At 38.3% G+C, this 18,445-nt stretch overlaps 1 long non-coding RNA gene across 2 annotated transcripts in view; it reads right to left on the bottom strand.

The window, feature by feature from the left end:
- Positions 1 to 10,384, bottom strand: part of LOC123988451 — a 48,135-nt gene extending 37,751 nt beyond the window's left edge. For both annotated transcript variants that reach the window (XR_006830068.1, XR_006830069.1), the window contains exon 1: positions 7,403 to 10,384. This is a non-coding gene — a long non-coding RNA (uncharacterized LOC123988451). The remainder of the gene's footprint in view (positions 1 to 7,402) is intronic.
- Positions 10,385 to 18,445: the final 8,061 nt, after the last annotated feature.

Below are 18,445 nucleotides of genomic sequence, written 5' to 3'. Positions count from 1 at the left end.
GGAAACTTCATAAATGTCTTGCGTCGTCTTGGAAATTTCTGACACCGAAGACAAACGCCACACGCTGTAGGAAAGAGCAGCGAACTGTCTGGCGATTTTTACGCTTCGAATTTCCGGAAATCCCGTTCGATTCGGTGTGTCAAGTGTGTCTCGACACCTAGCATCAGAGAACAGAAGGGCTACGATTCTTGAAGAAGATAATAAAAGGGGAAGTCTCATTCACCAAGGCTTTAATCCTGTCTGCAGAATGGCTTTCATCGTTTCGACTATGCTTTCTTGTGATCAACCCTCTTCGGCGATAAAGTTTGATTGTTATCTAGCTTTAATCGCGTCTGTTCCCATTTTTCATTCGGAATATTTGAAATTATTTCATTTGTAATTGGAATTTATATGGTTTCCTTTTCAGCAATGATTTTAGATATTGTTAGATATTTAGATATTTTTGTGGAAATATGATATAAATTTTGCTCTGTCTATTCAAACAAAAATTTTAATAAAAGAAGAAAATTGTTTGAAAATGTAATGGGACAACTAGTTACGATTTAAACGAAGTCTTTTTTAAATGCGCCTGCGACTGGGGACAGTCAATAAAAGCATTGTTCCGTTTCACTTTATTGCCAATAAATGTTTTCTTGCCAAGAAATGAAATTCCTGCCGAGCTTGCAAGAACTTAATGGCACTTGACCCCTCTTCTTCCGCACATTTTTACTCGAAAGATCTCGCGAGATCCTCGTTCACGTCGTAATCCCGACGAAAGTAGAGAAGTTTCGCTGTAAAGGAATGATCATGCGAACGGTCGTTGAAACTATCGCCGTTAACACATTTTCGAGCTGGCTAATTCTGGCAGGAATAATCGTCCTCCCGGAAAGGCTGAAAGCGTTCTTTCCAACTTTAAACATCGAGACTCCGAAAGTTTAAATATCGACGGATCCGTTCGGATATTGACCAACCAGCCTTCTTAATTAATTTCTCCGTCAATATTCGTGGTTCAACTTTAAACTTACTTTGAGTTCGATGAGTTTGCAGTCGGTTTCCTTGATTAAAAATGGTTTAACAGGTTGAGAAATTGTGTTAAATTGGTGCCAAAGTGTTGAACAATTATTTCTATAAATTTTAAAAATAGATATTAATTATATTCTACTTTTTTCCGTTTTCATTTCACTTAAGAAATGTTCACCAAGCATAGATCTTTGAAAATTGCTCTTTTACGTAGGTGTTCACTTCGCTTTACAAATTCTTCAATTCTATCCAGCTTTCAAACTTCGTCCTATTTCGTCCTGTAACGAAAAATAAGAAGCTCCCGTCGAAGATACATTTTACTTCGAAGCAATTCGATTTTCCTGTCCCAACTCTAAGTTTCCGCAAACTTTCTATTCTTCACATGGAACTTTTATCCGAACCTGTACCTTCTACAACCTTTTAAACTTTCTTACGTTTCATGTTGTATTCAAAATTGTTGCAAAAATATTTTGCTATTAACGACCATTAAAATTACAACAGGTATAGGTATGTAGATATTAGGATATTAAGATTTTAGAATCTGGAAATTTAAAAATTTTAGTCTTAGAATCCCTCGACAATGAGGGATCCAGTCCACATTATAAGGGTGCCAGGTCCCCTGCCCCATACTTAGTCATACCACTGATTCAAGCCTATAGTACATCCCAGACCACAATACATCATAAAACTGGCAAAAACATATTTTATTATGCTCGTGCAGATCTTCTTGTCTCAGTGGTGAACAAAGCATTGCGCGAACACAATCGTACAATATCCTTTAACCCAGTCCCCTTTTATCCCGACGCTCGTCCTTGCCGTGCTACCTTACGCTTGAAACCGACGTTACAACGTTTTTATGGGACATGCCCCCTGGAGAGAATCCGAGTGGGAGCGTTGCAGATTCATCCGGCCTCGTTTAGATACGACTTCTCCGCCAATTCAGATACACCGAAATTGCGCAAACCGGCGGGCATAACCACGGCCGTAAAACCTTCATCGTGCTTCTCCTCCACCTTCCACCGAACCCCTCTAGCCACCCACACAGTCGGTACCACTCTTCTTCTTTTCTCCTCCACGCCATCCCAGCCGCGACCTCTGACTCTGTCTGGCCGCTTCCTGCACGGCTTTAACGCTCTCTCCTCGTGCCAGGGACCCAGACACCGTGATGTCGGCCATTTCTCGCGCGCATCAAACGCTTCGAAATCGACCGATGTTTCTTCTCTTTCAACCTTTCCTCTTGGTCTTTTCACGACCCTGTTTCTTTGCACGTTTAAGATGCTTAGCTTGTGGATTGAAACGATTGATGCTGATGGGGGACGTTCTATGGTGGGACTTTCTTTTTATTACAGAGTCGTGATGGTATTCTATTTTCTTTATGGAATTGTGCATCAAGAGTAGGATTCATTTGTTTAACCGATTCTTGACCTTTTTCTTGATCGATTCTTAAATTAGGTCAGAAATTAAATTTGCAATCTTTTAACTTTTTAACTAACTGAATTTTATCACAGAAGATTGAGAAGAATTATCATAAATATGGTAAAAGATGATTAGTTTGAATGATGTTTGTTTAAAATTGTTATTTGCAATTAGCAGTGCGTTAATACGCGCTTATTAGATAAAACAGTTCAAAGGTTTTTGTATCCATATTTTATGTAATCTTTAACAGGTTGAGGTTTCGTTAAATTTACCCAACGTATTAACGCGCAGATGTTTAGTTTCAGCGGAAGTATTTACGCAAGAACGTGTTGAAACACAACACATGGCGGTGGTTCGCGAGTTGAAGTTTCATCCTCGTCTAGTTTCCGGTGAAACTGCATCTCGTGTAAACGCCATCTTTATGCTGTAAGTGCAGAAATGTGTTTACACGAGACCGGAAACGGACGTAAACCTTCGTAAAATGGCTGTTTCATGTTTTAAGAACTTTAACAATTTTCCACTAATTATTGTGTTTCTAATTACTAGTGATTGCTAATCAGATCAAATTATCCGCTTCACAGTAATCATCCCGAGGAAAATGTAACTAATGCTAAAATTCCCATCTGAACAAAAATAAATAATCAAAATATAACATTTTTTAAAACCAAAATTATGGAATAACTTAGTATGATAAATCTGGGTTTAAATTCTGGTAGATGACTGCGTTAAAGTCATCGACGTCGGCGCGAAATGCCGCGGGCTGTAACATTCTCTTCTCCGATAGATTCACCCCCTTTCCCATCCACCCTCTGTTCCAGAAGCACCCTCGCACTTCCTCGAGCCACCCCCGTCACCTGGCAGCTTCGCGTTGGGAGCCGCAAACTTCGTGCCTATGCTAATTGACTTCGCACCCCTCCTCCACTACCGCCCTCTGTTCTTCCTGGCGCCCTCTTCCACCCCTCTCGCCTGCCCTAGACACTGTAAACCATCGTGGTTTAAAGTCAATTAACGCCTTCCCCCAGACAGCTCGTTCTGACCTTTTCTCGATCAACGAACGAACGAGTTCGCGTCGAATTCCATTGTGCCGATGAAACAGAAGCGTCCTCCTTTTTGCTCGTATTTCCAGCCATCGTTTGATGAATTTATTTTCAGCACTGTATTCAACTCGTCTGATCGAGTTATTGATTTCTGTGGGAAAATCTTATGGGACACCGTATGGGATCATGAAGATGGCCACAATTTCAATTTCTTTAATTAAATTTTAATTTTTTCGTTAACTTTAATGGATAAAATAATATTAGAAAAGAAATAATTATCTGACAATTTGTTATAATACCGATGTTTTTACATATTGTATAATTGATGCTCAGATCTATATAGAGTGGATACTAATTTCCAAGCTTAATTAACAGCTGATGGTTCAATAATTGTGTTGAAAGTTACATTACGATAGTTCTGTCACATTCATGTCACGTGGTCTAATTTAAATCGTTCTGACAAGCTCCGACAATTAGCTATCAAACTAAATCGACTGGCTTTATTTCCAGCGATCGATTTTCCATACGTTCCAACTTCACCAACTTCGCCTCTTCAAGTTTGACTTCATAAATTACCTCGAAACTCGCTGAATTGGTATTCGAGAACTAAATCATGATGAAAGAGGTTCTTGCATAGATAAAAGAAAGTTTTTTATGAAATTTCTTCATAAGATCCATCATTAAAAATAGGAATATTCTTAAAAAAAAAACTTAATACACTTCGGATTGTATAATATTCCAATATTCCGTTGTTCAAGAGTTAAAGGTCGATTTCAATTAATAAGAAAAGCATCATTTTTCCAAATTATCTCGAAACCTAGTACCCTAGTTACCTCAATAACCTTGCCAGCATCCAATTCGTTGTTAGCCATCGAAGCCAATAAATTCAATCGACACAATCAACAGTATTCCAAAGGGAGTCTAACAAACCGAATGAAAAGGTCGTCAGTAAAAACGTGAAACGATTTTCAAGCGTAGAGAGGTAACAAACTGGGTGAAAATTGAAATCGAACGAATTCCGTGGAAACGAAATTTACTTGAATTATCAGAGGCGCAGAATATCCATGAAAAATGAATCATTGAGAAGGCACCTCTCACACAAGATCCATCGGCAAGTGTTCTTCTTGCGAGGAGCTACCAGTAAAGCCATCGATGTGTAAGCGACACGAGAGAGTCACATTTCTCGCCAATTCAGCGAGTTACAAGGCTGACGTCACCGGCTCGACATAATTCGATTCAATTCGCTTAATTTTGCGAAAATTGCCAATCTTCTCCGGCGTTACCGAGTTCCTTCGCGTCCCTATCCTTCCACACCCTTTTCGTCCTTCCTACAATTACCCCTTTTAAAAATACTGTTCTCAGTATCCTAATATTTTTCATTAAAAAAAAGAAGCGTGTTTATTTTTAAAATCAGATGTTCCATATTAGATGCAGTTATCTTACTTTGTTTCCCTTCAGCAGGTATCGGTTGGCCATAATAAAAATAAATGAATTAGAGCGGGAGAAAAATGGTTCTTGTTCAAGAGGAAGGAGATTCAATTTAGATGCTAGCCGTCTTTTTCGCGATCCCAAGGATCTTTTGTCGGTCTCCGTTACACAATGAAGCTGCACCGATCGTTTGTGCCTTCATTCAGCTCACCTTTCGAGCCTCATCGACGCCTTCAACCGTGTTCCTCTCTTTTTCTTGGGTTTCTTTAATCTTTCAAGACGAATCGGCAGCGTTGGCCGGAAAAATGACGAGCTCGAATACCAGCTTTTGCACGATCCCCTTTTCTTTTAGACGGACCGTGGCTGCGCAGGCATTTGTGCTCGCCGTGGAATGTTACCGTTAGTGTCAGGGGGTTAAAGTGCATAATATTAAATGCTGAATATTTCTTTCAAATTACTAATTATGGGATGTATAAATATTCTTAAAGTTTTTGGAAAAATTCTTAGATTTTCTTTATCGAGTAGGCTGAAACTTCATTCATTTAATTTCAAGCGAAGGGAAACTCATTTTCCGGAAGGTGAATCTGTACTTCGATAACTACTCCACTGACCTATATAATTATAATAATTAAGAGCAATTTGAATTGCGGTATTCTTACACTCCGGATATCATTAAACTGAAGTACCTAACGACAAAAATGTTAATGATTCTAGGAAACTGAATTTTAAGTTTTAAGAGTCGATATTAAGGAAGACTGTTTAAGAGTGATTTCTTTTAAGTACATAGTTTTAAAATTAGTTTAAAGTAATTTTCTTTCAAGAAGAAAGTACTTCAAGTTAGATCTAAATTAGGTAATAAATTTTATAAATGTACCTAATTCGATTTTTCAACTAGAACAATTTGCAAAAATCCACCCAATTAAAAAGGAAAGGATTCTCAAAACCCACCAATATTTTTAGGTTTACTTACACCCTCACCTGATACCTTGCTCTAAATTGGGTCCCAAAAAATGCAATCTTCGCCATACAATTCTCCACCCTAACCATTCATTGATTTGAGCCGATAATTCCACTGAAATCAACGCTGAATAAAAATCAAGCTACCAACAAGAAAGGAAGAGGATATCTGATAATCGAGCCTTTCGAATTCTAATCCCAGCTACTTTCCCGAGATTATGCTGACCCCGGTGTTTGCATCGCGTGCAACCGTCGAGACATTTAGCAATCCGAACAAATTGGATTCGCCTTCGTCTCATTCCCTTTGCTCTTGTTCTCCGGCCACGGTCTTTACCGTCCTCTTCGAATCGCCATCGACACGAGAAAGAGAGCGGATAAAAGGTAAATGAGGCGGTAACACGGGACGGAGAAAGATGAAATCTATTTACCAGTGTGCCCAGCGTCGATTCAATTTCCTTGCTATCACGGTCCTGGTGCTTTTCGTTTCGAAGACTTAGAACGAGGTGGTTATAACTGAGCAGGACAAGGAGGGTGGTAAAGTTCTTCTTAGCTGGTTACGCGTACGCAGCAGATTGCCAGCCGGGCTCGTTGAAAATAATTTCAAGCGTTAAAGTGTCGCGCGGAACGCGCTCGATGTTCTTCGTAAATGCGATGTAATTTCGTCGTAACTGTTCGCGTTTTCTGCTACCGGAGCCAAGATTAAGGGAATCGCGTTCGCCGCCTTTGGTGATTGTTTAGAATGCCCAATTCTGTCACGCTCACGAGATAATGTATCGCGCGGACACGCTTCTAGATCCCTGAGCTGACATTTGTACACTCGCGATCAAATTAGGTTTCTCAAGGGAAAACCATAGGGAATAAAATCTTAATTTTGACGATATTAAAAGTAATTAAAAAGAAAAAAAAACAGAAGTCTGATTTGATTATCAGTGTACCTAAAGGGTTAATTTCAATACCAAACTTCCTTTCAATGCACTTTTAATAAATTTCTCAATTTTATCACCCAGATATCTTATTAGCATTCAATTACTCAAAAATAAAATAATGTATAGCTGGTGAATAATAATTGATACGTATTTTAAAAGGAAGTTTGATTAATTCTAGTTTATTGTCAGTAACTGAACAATAATGATTTCATTTATAATTAAAGCATATTATGATTGTTATTGTTATATTACTGTTAATTGTATGCATATGCTCTGTTTGTTTCCATACATCGTAAATGCAAAAATACTTGTAGATTAGCTATTATATAACCACATTTACTGATAACACCTATATTGAGCACTGGAAGTACTGACGTCAATTCCATTGAACATGTGTGGGCAGAATGAAATGAGAATTAAAAAGAGGAAATTTTCAACCATGATACCATAAAAGAAATACTTCTAATGATGTAGTGAAAAAAGACAATTTCCAAAATCCTATTCTCAAAATTCTTATTATTAATCCTAACTATTCTAATGTAAATAAAATAATAATATTCCATTCTACTTTATTTCGGACTCAAATTCCGCTGGGTTCAAGGGTTAAATTTCAAGAGAAATAATTTCTTTTTTACTCACCAATTTCGTTGAACTACAAAAACGATGTTCTCCATAATTAGTTCTTCTAAAACGATTCTCATCAATTTTCCTCGTTCACTCGCGAGAATTCCCCCCCGAATCCTTTTGTTCATTTCCTCATACGTTCGACGAATTGTAATTTTCAGGTTGTGCCAGGTACCGGGAAGTGATTTTTAATTGAAAAATTTCGAAGAATTAATGGGAAGGTTTGTGTCCAAGATCACATTGGATTAATTTTTCCTCCACAACCCAGGAAATACCAATTTAAAGACCCCTAATCGATAAAGTAGTAATCAAGTTAATGGAAAGTTTGAATAGAAATAGAGCAAGATTGACTCGCGGTTGAACGGTTAATTAATCGACAGGTACGCGTAACGAATCGCGTCGACTCGTCGCGAATTCTCTCGCGTGCAACAGTTGAAGCTATCGGGCAGGTCGAGGCGGGCTAATTGCGGTAATAGTTGCAGAAAAGTGGCCGGCTATGTATGTACACAAGCGTTGGGAGCGTGTTATTACGCCGAGTAAGAAATTAGCTTTTGATCGCGGCCAACGAGCCGGAGACACGGAACCAGGTATCAGCCGGTAATTACAGAAGCTGCGAATTGGGATTGCAATTTGTCCTCTTGCTATCGAACAACCTTCTATGTATCCAGGGGAATAAAATATCTCTTGGTAATTTATATTATGGTATACATCATTATCATATACTTAGAAAAATTATCTACCACTCCTGCAAATGATACCTTGTTACCCTTCGATTTGATTATAAATATAATTTATAAAAATAAATAACCTTCGAATGAATCAATCATCTTTGACACAAACTTTTAAAGCAACTCGAGTGATCTATTTATAGTTTACTGCCTTTAATCACACATATCTCGTTAATATTCGTGAATTTTGTAGGCTCGAGGGTTAGGGGGATGAGAAAAATGGGTCGAAAGGCTTGAAAACGGATATTCAGAGGTGCGAAAGAGGGGTAGAAGTTTCGTGGCAAGCCGATAATTCGCGTTTGAGCGACGCTTCGAGCGGAAGGGAAAGGATGGGCCCTGGAATGACCCTCAAACTGGTACAACTGGAACGAGAAGTTAAATATTGAACGCGTCGCTGCCACCCTCTGACTGGTCCGAATATCGATGAACCGGCTGTTGCGTTAATTTGTCAGATTTAAGACTACCATAACACTTTTCCAACATCCTCGACTAATTTGTTCTTAAATTAAACAATGATTTTCAATAAATTCTTTAGACAAACTGAAATATCTATTAATTTGAATATGCCATTAACTTACAATTAGCAAAATTTGATTTTTTCTGCAATTGATTCATAATTAGAAAATTAATATTTATTATTGCTGTGATGCCCTCGACTTTTTATCATTTTTCTCACTTATGGTGAACACTTCGTTTCGTAATATCGGCTTTAAAAGCTGGCCCCATTGTGAAGCACGTAGCAACAGCGTTTCGATGCCATTCGTGGACCAATCGGTAGAGCGACGAGAAAAATGCAATGTAAGAGCGAATTCTCGGGATCTATTCTTGCAATGCATCCCTATTAAGAAAAGCCTCGAACCAAGTGGCAAAGATTAATGGAGGACAGAATTTTTAGAAATTCCCCATAACGAAGGTAATTTAACTGGAGTAATGAACTCCTTTGACACGTAACAGCGTAAAGAAACGATTTCGATAAGATCAATAACTGCAATGACGACGTTGCATTAAGAAATATTACATCAGGTTTGATCGAGAAACGACTCATTCTATCGATCCATATACCTATATCCACCTATGTCTCGATATTTCAATAATTTACCATAAAAAGTGCACGCACGCAGGGCAGAAATACGGTAGAAATTCAAATTCGATTTACATAATGGCTGGAATCGTCGCCACTTGCCCCCGGGAGAAAAGTCAACAAGTTACTCGCTCGGGATAGCTGTGCGAAAAGCTATCAAGGATTCACGGTGGGAGGACGAGAAGATTGGCCGTTATGTGTGTGTGTTTCTTTTTTCATGGAAACGGCTTTGAAATTTCAACGTGTCCAGTCAACAAGTTACCCAGTCCAGGGGACAAAGGAGACCGGAAACACAGTCTATGAACCAACATTTCGAAATGATCGTCGAACGATTAAAAAATGATTTCCAACAGAAGCGTCGAGGAAAATGCACACTTCCACACGAATGGTCCGAAGCAGCTGATTGGCAGCGCGACTGACAGTTCCGGGGTCAGTCCATTCAACTGGAGCAACCCGTACCCGAACACCATAGGATCAATCAAATAACACGTCTGCACAAAGTTCGTACCGATCCCGATACCCGGCAACCATCCTATCCTTCCTTTTGTCCTGGTAGAAAAAAAAATCCCTGTCCTCGTGTGTATCAACCCTCCTCGAGTACACGTTTCGTCGGAAACACGGACAAAGAAACGTAGCCGAGGCACGTCGAGGGTTGCGCGATACTCGTGTGACACTTGTGCGGGTGTACGAAACGTAGGTACGCGGACGACACGTACTCGTCGAGTGCTGCTGACCCAGCCAGCAGACTACTCCGGATAGCACGGAAGAGAGACCTCGGTGGGATGGCAGTTTAAATGCAACTATGCTTCCTCGGGTTTGGGTTGAGCGCGCAGGGTCCAAGTCGGCCCTGTTCGGTCGTGCTCGGCCAGCCTCGGTTCTCGTCGATATGCCCATAGACACAGTGTATATGTCTATGGATATGCCGCCGTGTCGTGCCACGCTACGCTCTCTTGCTCGTGTCCTACTCCTCGTGTAACTAGCCACTATCCTCGTCGATCTCCTTTTTCATCCATCGTTAGCTCTTTCTTTATATACCTGGTACATCTCCTTACAACGCTCCTTTCTTTTGCTCTCCTTATTCCTGCTGGCCTGTTCCTTTCTTACAACGAGCCATTCCGCTCTCGGTCGCAATTAGTGTTGGTCACCGGTTAGATGTGCTGGTAATCGCGGTACAGGTATGCTACGGCGTTCGCGATCGCCGACTGCGAGGGTGTAGGTGGGTGGACGGCTATAGAAGGGACAGTGGTAGGGGAAGCAATTGGTAGTGGGGGAGAAAGAGAAAGGAGTGGGGATGAACGGAGGGGGGAGCTTGCGACAGAGACGGTCATATGGCGCCCGAGTCGGAAGGGGGATGTCTTATGTCATTTTTCTTCCCGATACTCTAACGGGTGTTCTGATCGTTAGGGGAGGACGGCGTTGACCTTAACCCACTTCGATTGGCTGGATTTTCGTGAAATTTTTATTATTTTCTTCGGTGCTGCCAGATCTGGGTGGACTTAAAAGGATGACCTCGTTCGATGTGGATTTTTCAAGGAATTTCCTGCGTTTTTTTTATTGACAGCTTTTCTTTCGTGTATTCAGTAGGGAACTGTAATTTTGGTTTATTGCCACACGGGTGATATATTCGTTTTGGTTTTCTGAGATTTCAATTTCATTGTTTCTTTAAAACATGATGTTGGTTACCTTTCAACATCGATATTTCAAATTAATTTCATAGGGCTGAAACCAATTGTTATTCAACAACCTCAGAATAAATTCCCATAAAAAGGAGTGAAATAAAATCACGTTAACAAGACATTATCCATAAATCGCGAGCCCTCGTAACGTTGCCTCTCATTACGATCATCATTAAAGCATCCAGTTCAGCGAGCATAATGCACAATATCCGCGCGGCTCGGAAACGGCGGCGATTTTGAAACGCGTTACATTATTCATAGCCGGTAATGACACACTTCGAATATCACGCATCGCGTGTACTCGCTAAAACTATCAATTGTTCTCGACTGAAATGTAACTCATTTCAGTCCCGTGCGTATACTACTCTCCCTCTTTAGTTTTTTTCCATCCCTACCTATTTTCTTTCTTCCTTTCGTTCATTCCCAATGCTCGAGCTCTGCTCGACGAAAGAAAGTTTCCCAGAGAGAAAAGTTATCGTGCCCGTGTTGGATTTTCAAACTTTGTCCCCTGGAGCGCTAATCGAGCTGGCCGTTTTCTGGATGGAAGTAGAAACTAGATCCTCCAGATGCATCATCCTCGGAGACTCGATTATGATAATAAAATTTAATTGGCCGAGCTACACCACCGCCAATCAGGGCCAAGGATTTAAACGGTCTCGATTTTCTCCGGGGCTGTTTTTCCTCAGATGGTTTCTATTTTATTGGGGATTGTTGCTCGAAAGTGAAGTGGAACAAGTGAATAAATTGAAAATTATTTTTATAATTTTATTTGTCTAAAATGTTTCATATTATTTCTCCAAATAAATCAGCTTCCCAGTTTATCTTTATTAATGTACTTAGAATAAGTAACTCGTACATTGTTCAAGTACCATTGTTCATTTCTATTGTTCGGAACACTGAGACACTTTTGACCTTTCGACGCAAGCAAAGATGCAAGAGAAACTATCAAAATTTGCTGACACGGAGCACGACTGCCTTTAGGATATTCACCAACTATAGAACTCGATAACCCAGATTTCCACGTAGCCGCATAACATTCGGGGTAAGCAATACAAGTATGCATTGCAACCCCCCTCAGTTTCACAGAGTTGGTAACTGAATCCTAATATCGTTTCCCAGAATCATAAACTTCCGGTCAAATTGGAAACAGTGCTAGTACGATTCACCGTTTCCCTTTCTGGGTTTCCTCGTTTGCATGAATCGGAATAAATTTTTTTTATATAACTAACGCTAATTCCTTCTAAAACCTCTACTATAATAAAAAAAAAATGAAAAAAAAAGGGATGAAACCCACGAAGAAATATGACAAAAGAAGAACAAAAACGGAAGAGAAAGATAACCCATGGAATGTGACGAATATAAGGGTTGAAATGCGTGTAAAGAGGGATTGGGGGTCACGAATAACCTAGATTTTGATAGTGGTCCCCCGTGAGGTAGTCAGCGCACGCGGACACTCATTATATAACTTTATCGATCGATCGTTCCACGGGTCTTGCATGTTCTTCCGGTATGCATGTGCATACATGCCACGTACATGCATATATTTACGTGCAACGACGACGAATTGGATGCCGTTATCTTCCGACCGGCTACCGTTCGACGGCTGATAAAAGCGGCACTGGGAAAAAGTGAGCCGGGAACCGTTTTATGGGGTTTCACAGCGCTGATTTTACAGCCTTTTCGCGAACGCTTCTTACAAATCAACCGTGTAAGCGTCTATTGTGAGAAAAGACGTGAAAGCAGTTCTATCTACCTTTTTGAATCAATCTGAGAGTTCTGCGGATGAATTGAAAAGAAATTGCAGAATGGTTGATATCACTGTTACAAAAATTTATTTCAAAGAATTTTTTTAAATGTAATAGTCGTTATTCATTTAAAAGGAAAGAAACGTTTTAATATTACTGTTATAAGAACCTAATATAAAATGAATAATAAATAGAAATTTACTGAATGGTTTGGAATTTTAGAGAAAATAATGTTATGGAATATGAGCAACAAATGTTCAATATTAGTTAGTTGAAAATACGATAGTAGGTCGAGGTATGTTCTCTGCTATTAATGCAATTTCAGCGCGATATTGCACCTTTACTCGTACGAATATAGCGGCCTTTCAGCCTCAAAAAGATGACAGAACTTTTGCATTAGCTTAAAATTATATGCTTTCAGCATATAATATGATTCGGTGCAGAGCTTTGTTAAAAAAATTGCACCGCTTTTTTGTAAAAGATTTTACAAATGGAACAATTTATAAGACCTTTGTAATAAATGTATTAAATTTTGTAAATGAAAAATATATCATAGAAATTATGATATATTTATGTAGATTTATGGACAATAAGATAAATCATAATCTGGTATGCTGAATGGTAACACCATTAAGACTACATTTCACCAAGCACGACAGCTCGCTACACATTGACGTACAGGCACGCATACAAAGTTCTACACGTTTGAATGGAACGTATTCTGCATTATGTTTCACGTCAGAAATCCATGGGATAGGGTGCGTTATGTCGAACAACTGACAAGGAAAGTTATTGAACAGTCCTCTGTTGATTTTCATGAAAATTTTCAAATCTCTAGAACAGTAACAAATTGTAGATATATTAAAAAGAAAAAGAAAAAAATTGAACAAAATATTCAGTACTACAAAGTGTAATTGTAATTGTGTTGTTGACCTATTATATATTCAGAAATCAATTCACAAGGCAAAGTTACAAGTATCGATATTGTATTTGTTGCAAAGCAATTCCAATGGATCTCTTTACCGAACAAGAAAAGAATATAGAAAATTATTGCAACCAAGTAATTACGTTTCGTCGGGGTTTTAATAGCTCGGTTCGAACATTTGCAAAAGCGATTCACGACAGAGCGTGCTTCGAGTCATCGAGAGTTCGTAAGTATCGGATAATTAACTCGACTTTTCCCGTTTCTTGCGGTTTCTTTGTAAACCACTTTATTCAACTACGCTCGATCGGATTCAGTCTTATCGATCCCCCTCGTAGAAAACTCACAAGGGACATTATCCAAGTGTTCTAGCTATTTTCTTTCTTTCAGAAAAGTTTCTTTGAAATTTTCAAAGATACGTATCTTTTTATAATTTCTAGCACAGTTTTAAAATTCTAGTATATTTGCCTTTCTTCCTAGTTCAATTTTACATTTCCAGGATTACAGTCTTTCTGAGAAAATTAAGGATTTCAACTTGAAAATGTACACTTTTTACAATTTTATGTTGAATTTTGAGATTTGAGAAAAAAATGAAATTGAAATAAAATTTTGACATTTATTTGTTAATACTAAAATAACTCAACCTGTCAAATAATGAATTTCAGATTTCCAATTTTAAATTACAAAATAATTTCAAAATAAAAAATAATTTTATATGTTTACTCATTTTATCTTTCATTGATTTTTTCAATTGATTTTCAATTTAAAAATCGATTCTAAATATAAGTTTGATCATTATCATGACACATACCTATTTGGTTAAGATACAGTTCTATAATAATAATAGAAATATTTCATTACGTATAATACAAAGGGGGTGACACAATGTTGGTCGAAGTTCTGACAGGAAGCAATCCCTTTTATTTTTCGATCGACGAACACGTGTGTGACAATAATGGTCACGCACCACGATAGATCTCGTGTCGATTTCGTGTGCCTGGTAGTACGAGCCGAAACTTCTTTCGAAATTGATGTTTCAGAAATATTTTATCGGACCTTTACTAACCCCTTGAGTGATTAAGCTGTGCAAGGCACAGCTGAGTCATTAATGTCACGTTTCGAAGGGCTCTTCTTTCTGTCACCAGCAGATTTATTTCTTTCTGCACAGGCTACTCTTATTAAATCGCGTGTCCAATATCAAGTTCCTTATAAATTGCGTGTAAAAAAAGCATTGACCAAGAGTTTTCATTAATTAAATGGAAAAAGGTCATTTTGATACTAAGAACATTAATTCATTTTCTAACATTATTTAAAAACCCTCTTAAAAGGGAATTATTTTTTACTTATCAATTTATCAGTAATAGATTTTCTACGTTTTCAAAACTCCAATATTTTTTTTCTTGATACAATTTTCATAAAATATAGAAAAGTCAAAGGAAATGTTCTTGTGTCTCTCTCTAAAAAATTAACGACGAAAAATTGAAATTTCGCAACAGATATAAACCGCAAATTATTTTCTGTACTCAAAAGGACTTTCATTTCATTGGGTACTACTTTCGAAAGCATCGTGCGCCTTTGGCTGTCGAACAAATCGAATTTTCCGTCAAAGGATTAAATTAATAATTGCTCCGCTTGCGGAACGAAAGCAGAGAACCATCCGCGTAATTGCTTGCAAAGTTATTAGGAAGTAGCGGGAGTACCGCTTACCTGTTTCGCGTGTACCTTCGTAACCGAGCCTAATTGAAGGTTTGTTTTCACGCGGATATCGTGGCCATTTACAATGTAAATTACGTCTCCCTTATTCATCGAGCACCGGCTATACCAATCGAAGGCTATCGGAAACGATTTTACCGTCTGCTTACTCGGATTCCATTCAATTTGTTGTGATAACACATCCCATTACAATGGTTCAAAAATGAATACATACATTAACACAAAAATGAATTTAGAAATCGAAGCAAGCAGATCAATTTATTTCACTGTTATTTCTTGTTATTTCACTAAAGAACATATTTAATCTGTGACAATTCATAAGAATGTGCATACGATAAATCGGGGAAAACCAGGTTACAGTTTTTCCCAGTGATTAATGAATAGTACAAACATTGCATAATTAAGGCGACAATTCTTACAAACCTGTTAAACTGCGATTGTAGTATAGAAGAAGTTAAAAATTAAATTTTCACAAAATATTTTAACTATAAAAAAATATTAGAATCTGAATAATTATAATATTTGTATGTTTTATAATTATCACTGAAAAACAATAAGCAACCTGGTTTGCATCTAGAAATGCTGCATAAAATTGTGGAATTTCTCAACTGCAATTAAACCCAAACGAGCATGCTGGTAATTTTGCAACAATTTTTCCAACGTTTCGCGACAATCAACCTTTGTACGTTTCGTTAAAAGCGAAGTATTTGCATCTCTGCGATACTATTTACGTTATTCACAGCGGAATATTGTTCTGTATTGCAAAGCATGCCCTTTTACAGAAAGCATCGTTTTCTGCAATAAAATGTAATAAAGGTGATCTTTGGGAAACAGAGGGAACTGATTGAATACATTCAACAACGCCAGAAAATTATTATTTTCTTTCGTGAATCTATTCTCACAGGGTTGAAGAGAGAAAAAGAACGGCTGGATTAATAAGAATCTGAAAAGGAAGAAAGTGACATAGATACAAAGAGTTATTCTTCGTGAAAGAAGAATTCAAGAGAAGCAATGATGCATTTCCGGTGTACAGGTTTTCTCTGAAATTCAAGATACTTGGAATCGAGTGTCTTCTCAATTTCAGACGGAAATTGCAATAATCTATCGTCTCTGTTTGCGTTCATGCGAAAAATGTGCAGTAAACTATTCGTTTGAACAGACAACGTGAAAAATGTATGAAATGTGGAAAGTACACTGATCAAAATGATTTTGAAGAAATTCATAGAAATAAATATAAAATATAAAATATTCTTTACAAAGAGGCAATTTTATTCTGGGTATTATTCAAATTATTGAAATTTTAAAAAATTTGGTTTGCAAATATTTCTAATTAGCCATTGATGCAAATGCCATTTCTCATTAATTTTATGGCATGAAATTATATTCAAATTTTTGCAAATCCACCAATAGAGATAAATTTGTCACTGCACAATTATTGCACAATGGAACAATAAAAAAAAATGTCCCATTCCCATGAAAAGGAAATAAATTATAAGATTAATACAGATTAATACTGAGAGGTAATTTTTCTTTTCCTCCAACATTCACCATTGACCATTCCTTACCACTGTCCTTTGTCTCCTGGCGAACCGGTTCCTTCTTTTTTTTATTAAATCGTCAGGAGATCGTAAAAATTCCTGGTGAAATCCCCCAGTATCTTTAACACGGTCGAAATTACAATTTAAATAGCGACTCCCTTATTCATCGACCGTCAGATGTGAGCCCTCGCGACTTAAGGGTGGCTATCTTTTTCACCGTGTCGACCGGATGGAACCGTTGAAGATAAAGAGAGAGGAAAGATAGTCGACGACGAGGACGTGCCTAAGAAACGATAGGAAGAAAGAGACGTAGGGTGAACGAAGAGGGATGCAAGCTGGAAGGGTGCAGAAGAAAGTAAGAAAGAGGGTGCGAACGAGAACAGGTAGGAGAAAAAAAGAAAGGGAAACGGAGTGGTCCGAGAGAGTGTAACAGAGTGAAAAAGAAATAAAAAGAGAACAAGCGTCAGACTCGAAAAGAGAGTACGGCGAATGGTAGAGAAAAAGAGAAAGAAGTGTTCTTTGTGATGGGATTTGAGAGGCAAGCAAGGAGACGTTCTTGACTCAATGCTGTCCTTAAACCACGAAAAACCTCAAGAAGTCCGAAAACCAACGGCTGAGTTCGCGGAAATGAAGATCCACCGTGGCTGTCTTGTCACTATTGTTCTTCACCTTTCGCTAGGCTGAGCTTTTTTACCTCCCTTAATCTTTCTCAATAAATTTTTAACCTGTATCAAGTTTACTATTGATATTGTGATTGAGAAATAACTGCGAGAAATTAGAATGAACATCCTGTAATTTTAAGTTTCACCTCGATCAGTGTTGCAGGGAATTTCAATTTGCAACTATGCAAAATGCGAATAGATACCTCGCGACGATTTCCTTTCGGAATCTTACGATACCTCGCAAGGGAAATCCTGTGTCCCTGGGTGGTCGCGGGCGAGCGTCGACCTCGAAAATTGGATTTACTTGGGGATCGATAAGCCGTCTCATAAATCTGTCCATTATCGTCCCGTAAAGTTCTCCATACGAGCCGCGAGATCACCAAAGTTTCGCGTGTGTGCACGTGTGCCTCCTCCCTTCTAGTATAGATTTCTACCTCGTCACCTGGAAGACGCTTTAGGGATTGCTTAACAGAGGCTGCGAAGGATAGAGGGTGGAATTATCCTGACACCCCTGCATGGGAACAAATCCTCTGTTAGACACGTATTTTCTTCTCTTTGAGTAGAAGAAATGTACAAGTGATTTTGTTTCGAAGTAGGGACCAGGGTGGGCTCAACTTCTACCATTCTACAAAATTTTTAAATTCTAAGAAATTCTGAATTCTGGAATTTAGAAAATTTTTGAATTTTTGAATTTTAAAATAGTGAAGGGGCCACTCTAAACATACCCTTCTAATAATTTTTGTAATCCCCTAATAATATTAATGCAGAATTTAACAAGAAAAAAAACTATAATTCCAAATACCAGAAGGAAAAGGGTAATATATCAGATCCCTAGGATCGCGATCAGAATATCCCCTTCATCCCGATCCAACCGGCTGTGAATTCGGGATACGAAATTCCTGGCGGATACGGGTAAGGGTGTTGAAAGAAGCACGAGTCAAACGTTAATTTCACGTCTGCATCTTTCTCTCGAATTCCCTCTCCGTTCTCCTC

The sequence above is a fragment of the Osmia bicornis genome, chromosome 14 (assembly GCF_907164935.1).
Source record: "Osmia bicornis bicornis chromosome 14, iOsmBic2.1, whole genome shotgun sequence".
NCBI classification, from domain to species: Eukaryota; Metazoa; Arthropoda; class Insecta; order Hymenoptera; family Megachilidae; genus Osmia; species Osmia bicornis.
The sequence above is the reverse complement of the archived record's forward strand: the minus strand, read 5'-3'. Positions and strand labels throughout refer to the sequence as shown.